The 6,000-nt window shown below is 46.7% G+C and overlaps 1 protein-coding gene across 1 annotated transcript in view; it reads right to left on the bottom strand.

The window, feature by feature from the left end:
* Positions 1-1,502: 1,502 nt before the first annotated feature.
* The window catches only part of LOC132572288 (zinc finger protein 135-like), a 49,027-nt gene continuing 44,529 nt past the window's right edge, over positions 1,503-6,000 (bottom strand). Inside the window, exon 2 of the transcript XR_009555423.1 lies at positions 1,503-1,614. The gene's annotated coding sequence lies outside the window, so the exon portion shown is untranslated. The remainder of the gene's footprint in view (positions 1,615-6,000) is intronic.

Genomic DNA, 6,000 nt, shown 5'->3' with positions numbered 1-6,000 from the left:
TCCATAATCCCATCTCAGGGAAGGGCATGTATATGAATGAGCACCCTGAGGTCTTTAGCATTCCCTTTTGGGACATACTCGCGCTCAGTTCAAATAATTCCTGACATGGCTTATATGCACAGCAGATCTATTGATTTAGCAGTCATCACAGAAAGGAAACATAGCCTCTAAATCACAAAAAATTAAACACACTGTCACCCAGTAGGGGACCAGGGAGTGCCTCTACTGACTGCTGCCACTTTGGTATGGGTCTGTCTGGGAGGACCCAGAGCACCCACCCAACGCATGTCTCCCTGCTCAACAAACACCTTCTATCCATGGCTAAAGAGATGTGAGGACCCAGGCAGTATAACTATAAGTTTATTCTAAGTGCTCAAAACAACCAAGTGGTTTTAATTGTTAAAACAACTGTGAAAGGTAGAAACAGTAATGGCGATGCAAAGAAAATAGCAGCTCTGAAGTGAGTAACTAAACGTTCCCTTCCTCTAATGCCAAAGACTCACCACCCTTAGGTGAGGACACCCTCCTGCTGTAGCCTGTCGCCAGCTCAGCTTTTCCAGAGAGAACATTTTCCTGTATGAAGCTGGGCCTTTTATTCTCTTCCCTTCCAGTCCCACCCCTCTGGGCAAGTTTTCCCTCCAAAACTGCTGCCCACCCAGAGGGACAGAAGAGGTCCTGGGAAATGAGGGCCCTGTAACTATGCTGCTACAGGCTTCCCAGGAGCCTGTAGGCCTCCCGAGGCCTAGGATCACAACACAAACAAACAAAAAATTCACTATCTTCTGGCTAAAACCTTTCTTTAAACTTATGAATCTTACTGTCTTGAATATCCTCAGATGGCTGGGCTGGCCTGAAGCGGCATGCAAGCACCTGGAGAAACAGCCATCATTCATCTTAAGTGTGCTTCCAGTCAAGGAAAACTGTTGGGTGTTTTCCTTTACAAGAAACCTTCCTTTTCTAATACTCCCAGCCTAATCAAGGTCTAAAAACCTAGTTAACATTGCTGTACTGGAGATCAGGAAAAGAAGAAAAAAAAAACTTGGAAAGCAATCTCCAATGGTCCCCTCCAGGCAATGCAAGCTGCATGGCAGGTGTTATTAGTTAACAGGGCAAGAGCTCCAAATGAGTCCAAATCCTCGTGACCCTTGGGACCCTACCCTGCCAGAACCTTGGGAATTGCCAAGTTCCTTGCAGCATGTTGTAAAGGTTGGCAACTGAGAGATTGGGAGTGGGTGTCTTCCAGAGTCTTCCTGACGGCCTCTCAGTCCCACCTAGGCCTCAAGCCAGGACACCCTCTCTGGCTTGGATGATGGCCACACCACTGGCCATGCTGGCCCACGGTTTCCTCTGCCACCTCACTGCTTTGAGGTCCCCAGAAGGGGGGAAGTAGCTGAGTAGTCCTCAACCACATGTTGCTTTTCAACAGTCTGATTCGTGCATCACCGCAATGACCTGAATTTGCACCTTTGGCTAGGAAAGATCCTTACCCAGAGAGGCCACAGTCCTATTGTTCTCCAGCATGACATCCCTGTAGAGAGCTTTCTGGCCTGGATCCAGCAGGGCCCACTCAGTCTCAGTGAAATACACAGCCACCTCCTCAAAGGAAAATGGTGACTGAAAGAAAAAGCAGATTCCCTTGTCAGAGATCATACCAGGCAGAGGGATGGATAGAGCGGTTCCTCAGTGAAACATGCTTCCTCAGGAGGTGGTGGGCTCTCCTTCTTTGAAGGCTCAATGGCCATCTGACAGCAATGTTGATTCTGTGAATCAGGCAGATCATGAAAAGGAGGGCAGAAAGGGTTGCATCAGTCCTTAGTCCCTGTGGGCTTTTCTTAAACGCCCAGGAAAATGATGATTGCCACTTTGGGGTCAGTAAGCACTTTTTCTCCAGGGCACTTTGGCAAGTTTTTGCCATCTTCTGGGCATGGAACAGGGGACACTGAGGATGTATGTGTGTTGGGGGAGATTTGTGAATTTCCTACATTGTTTAGGGGGCTGGACTAGAAGACGACAATACTGGATTTATATTCCGCCCTCTGCTCAGTGTCTCAGAGCAGCTCACAATCTCCTTTATCTCCCTCTCCCACAACAGACACCCTGTGAGGTGGGGGGGGCTGAGAGGGCTCTTACAGCAGCTGCCCTTTCAAGGACAACCTCTGCCAGAGCTATGGCTGACCCAAGGCCATTCCAGCAGCTGCAAGTGGAGGAGTGAGGAATCAAACCCGGTTCTCTCAGATAAGAGTCCACACACTTAACCACTACACCAGGCTCTCTGGAGATGACCCTGGAGGTCCCTTCCAACTCTGATTCTGCACACTGGACGGGGGCATTCTGGAAGGGAGCATGATGTAGAGTTTAGTCTGTGTAAAGAGGGTGGGGTTCAGAACCTCTCTCTCCAATAATCTCCTTGAGAAAGGAGGGGGAAGCTCACTACCCCCCATTCTTCTCTCCTACCTGGGCCAGACATGAAGCAGCCGTTTCCACTCCTCTGCAAAGATGAAGGACTGGCAACATCTCTTTACTGCCTGCAAGGGAGAAAAACTGGGAAGGTTAAGTATTAACTTCAAGTTCCTACTGTGGTTGCTTCTTTGAATTCTCCTTCACACATCAGTGTTCCCAGTGCTTCTTTTTTTAACACTAAAGGAAATGTGTAATAACTTTTAGGAGGTGTGAGAGAGGTGGAAGAAACGCACTAGGTACCCATGAGACTCAGGGTGTTATAGAGGCTGCCAATGCTTCTGTAATATTTCAAATGTCCCCTGGGAACCCTGGAGCCCCAAAGGCTGCAGCATCCTTGCTGGATGAGACCAAAGGCCCAGGCATGCCATTCTCCTGCCTGCTGGGCCCTCCCACCTGTCCTGGAGTCTGGACTGGCAGGAGAAATAGCAGGGACTGGAAATCATGTTGCATGGCATACTGCTGTCACATCCAGCCCAAAACCCAGATGTGATTTTGAAGCGTCAGCCAAGCTTTGGAAATATTAGAGTGCTCGCTGCCTTTCCACTGCATCTCCTGATGCTCTGACTTCACATCCAGGTATTAGGCCAGACGAGACACTGACATGACATCACGTCTACCCCATGCTCCACCCTCGAAGGCCTTGGGAATGCCAGGCAAGAGACATTCAGAGGTGGTATGCCATTGTCTGCCTCTGCATAGCAACCCTGGACTTCTTTGGTGGTCTCCCATGCAGGAACTAACTGGGCTGACCCCAGCATCCCTAGTTCAGTATTCTCTTTCACACTGTGGCTTGCCAGATGCTTATGGAAAGCCTCTAAACCAGGGCACAGAACCGAAATTTTTGACCCCTAGCCAAGGAGTTTTCAAGTGTGCATTAGTCACAGCTAACTTATAGTGAACCTAGTTATTTGAGAAGAGAGATTCAGATATGGTAATGCCATTCTCTGCCTCTACATATGAACCCTGGACTGCTTTGGTGGTCTCCCATGCAGGAACTAATCCAGGTTGAGATCTGAAGAATGGACTAGCCTCACCCATCCAGGTCTGGGGAATGTGGACAGTCCCTTTATTCACCATGGCTAACAGATGTAACCAGATTTTTCTTCATTTCTTTTTTTGAGCCATCCTGAGACCCTCTAATGGAAGGATGGTGAGATATGCATATTTTAATTAATGTGAATAAGAATGGAATTTCCTTCCATGATTCTATCTACTCCCCCTTAAACTGAAAGGGCTTCAATACCTGCTATGGCATTATGTCCCAGAACTCAATTCTGTGTAGACTGCAAAAGTATTCCCCTTTTATCCTGTCCTGAATCTTCTGCCCAACAATTTGACTAAGTACCCTCATCCATTCTGAGCAGGAGGCACCCTTACCACTTGACAGGGAATCTTGGGCATGCTCCTGCAATGGTGCCCTCTTTCTTTCCTCTGTTGGAGCGCCTTCTCCCTCAAAGGATTTTGCTTCCATCTTCAGAGATCGTCCCCACATCTGAAAGAACGCCAAGGGACACAGGTAAGAGAAGGAACGGAATCAGTCGAGGACATGGATCCTGACCCACTCCCAGTCTCTTCATCCCTCCATCCACCATCACAGCTGGATTCCAAAAAGAACAAGGTACTTGATCATATTGCAAATTTAGGTGGGTCATGGAGCATGCAAGAGAATTTCACAGGAAAATCAGCTTGTGTTTCACAGATTAAAGCAAAGCTTGACTGTGTGGGTCATGGAAATCTATGTCTGGTTTAAAAAGAAACAGGTGTGCCACAACAACGGATTGCTTTGAAGCACAACCTGTACTCTGGACAAGAGCCACTGTTAGGACAGAATATGGAGAAACAGAATTGTTTCCAAATAACAAAGGTGTCAGACTATGACATTTTATCTCTAGGTCTTTCTGATCTATATGCAGAACATATTATAAGGAAACTGGATTAGATTTAGATGAAGGCGGAATGAAAATTGGCAAAAGAATCAGTAACAATTGGAGGAGGCAAAGGGAACCAGTGGGTCAACTCTTCCTTCTGCTTGGCTTTATCATAGAAACAGAGAAAAAAGTTGACCCACTGGCTCCCTTTGCTTCCTCCACCCCAGCTGTTAATTAGGATGACTCAGCAGCTCTGGCAAACCAAAAAACTTAGGTCAGTAATTTGCATTAACTTATCAGCTGACTCTAAGCAGATCTCTTCCTTACACCATTGTCAAACAAAAGGGAGACTGCAGACAAGAAACCAGAAGGAGATCGAGGCTGGGAAGTATAGCTAAGAAGGAGCTACAATGTGTCACTGGTGACCAAGATCAAGATAATTCATGCCATGGTATTGCCCATTACTATGTGTGGGTGTGAGAGTTGGACAATGAAGAAAGCTGGCATGGAGAAAGTTGATTTTTTTGAAATGTGGGGTTGGAGGAGAGTTTTTATAGATATCAAGGACAGCCAAAACAACAAAGTGGATTCTAGATCAAATCAAACCTGATCTCTCCCCAGAAGCTAAAATGACTAAAATGACACTATTGTACATCGGTGATATTATGAGAAAACAAATTTCACTAGAAAAGACAGTAATACTAGGAAAAGTTGAAGGCGACAGAAAAAGAAGGAAATCAAATCAAGGAAGCCATGGTCATCAATTTGTAAAACCTGAGCAAGGGTCTTAACAATAAGACATTTGGGAGGACATTAATACATAGGTCACCATAAATCGGAAGCCACTTGATGACAGTTAACATGCACTCAGAGAAATATCCAACAGGAAGCTTTAGGATAAGGTCAATGTTTGAATGCTTCCATCTTCACCAGTTATCCCCACATCTGAAACAACAGCAAGGGACGCAGGCGAGAGAAGGAATGGAACAAGCTGAGGGGATGGATCCCAACCCTCACCTGCTCTGCCTCCCTCTTCTCCTCTGCCTGACTCAGGAGGAAACCTTCAGCCAGGGCCACTGCCTGGGAACTGGTCTCTGGCTCACAGCCTCTGACCCAGCGCTGCATTTCCTTCGGCAAGGCAGCCAGGAACTGCTCTAGGATCACCAGGTCCAGCATCTGCTTCTTGGTGTTCCTCTCCGGTTTCAGCCAGTGATTGCACAGTCCATGGAGCTGGCTGCAAAACTCTCGGGGTCCATCAACCTCCTGGTAACAGAACTGCCGGAAGCATTGGCTGTGTATATCTTTAGTCATCATATCCTGAACCAAGATTTCTGGCACAGCTCTTTCCTCAAATTCAACATCATTCCCTGCTTGGATGGGAAAGGGACCTTTCCTCAATTTCTTGCCAGTTCCAGGACCTTTTGGGTTTTCCTCTTCCATCTCCTTCCCTTTTCTCTTGGGTTGCCCTTGCCTGTGGAAAGACACTCTTATTCACTTGCCTATGAAGAGGGAGATGGAAAGATATTATGAAAAAGGGCAGAAAGAAACCAAAAGAGAATGGAGTTATATCGCTGATCCTGGTCAAGAGACACGAAAATGGATCAGAAGAAGTGTCTGTGTTGAAGTATGTGGATCAGAATTAATGTGTTATATTAAGTGTCAAGTTTTTTCA

Source organism: Heteronotia binoei, chromosome 5 (assembly GCF_032191835.1).
Source record: "Heteronotia binoei isolate CCM8104 ecotype False Entrance Well chromosome 5, APGP_CSIRO_Hbin_v1, whole genome shotgun sequence".
NCBI classification, from domain to species: domain Eukaryota; kingdom Metazoa; phylum Chordata; class Lepidosauria; order Squamata; family Gekkonidae; genus Heteronotia; species Heteronotia binoei.
Note: the sequence above shows the minus strand (reverse complement) of the source record. Positions and strands in the feature narration are given on the sequence as shown.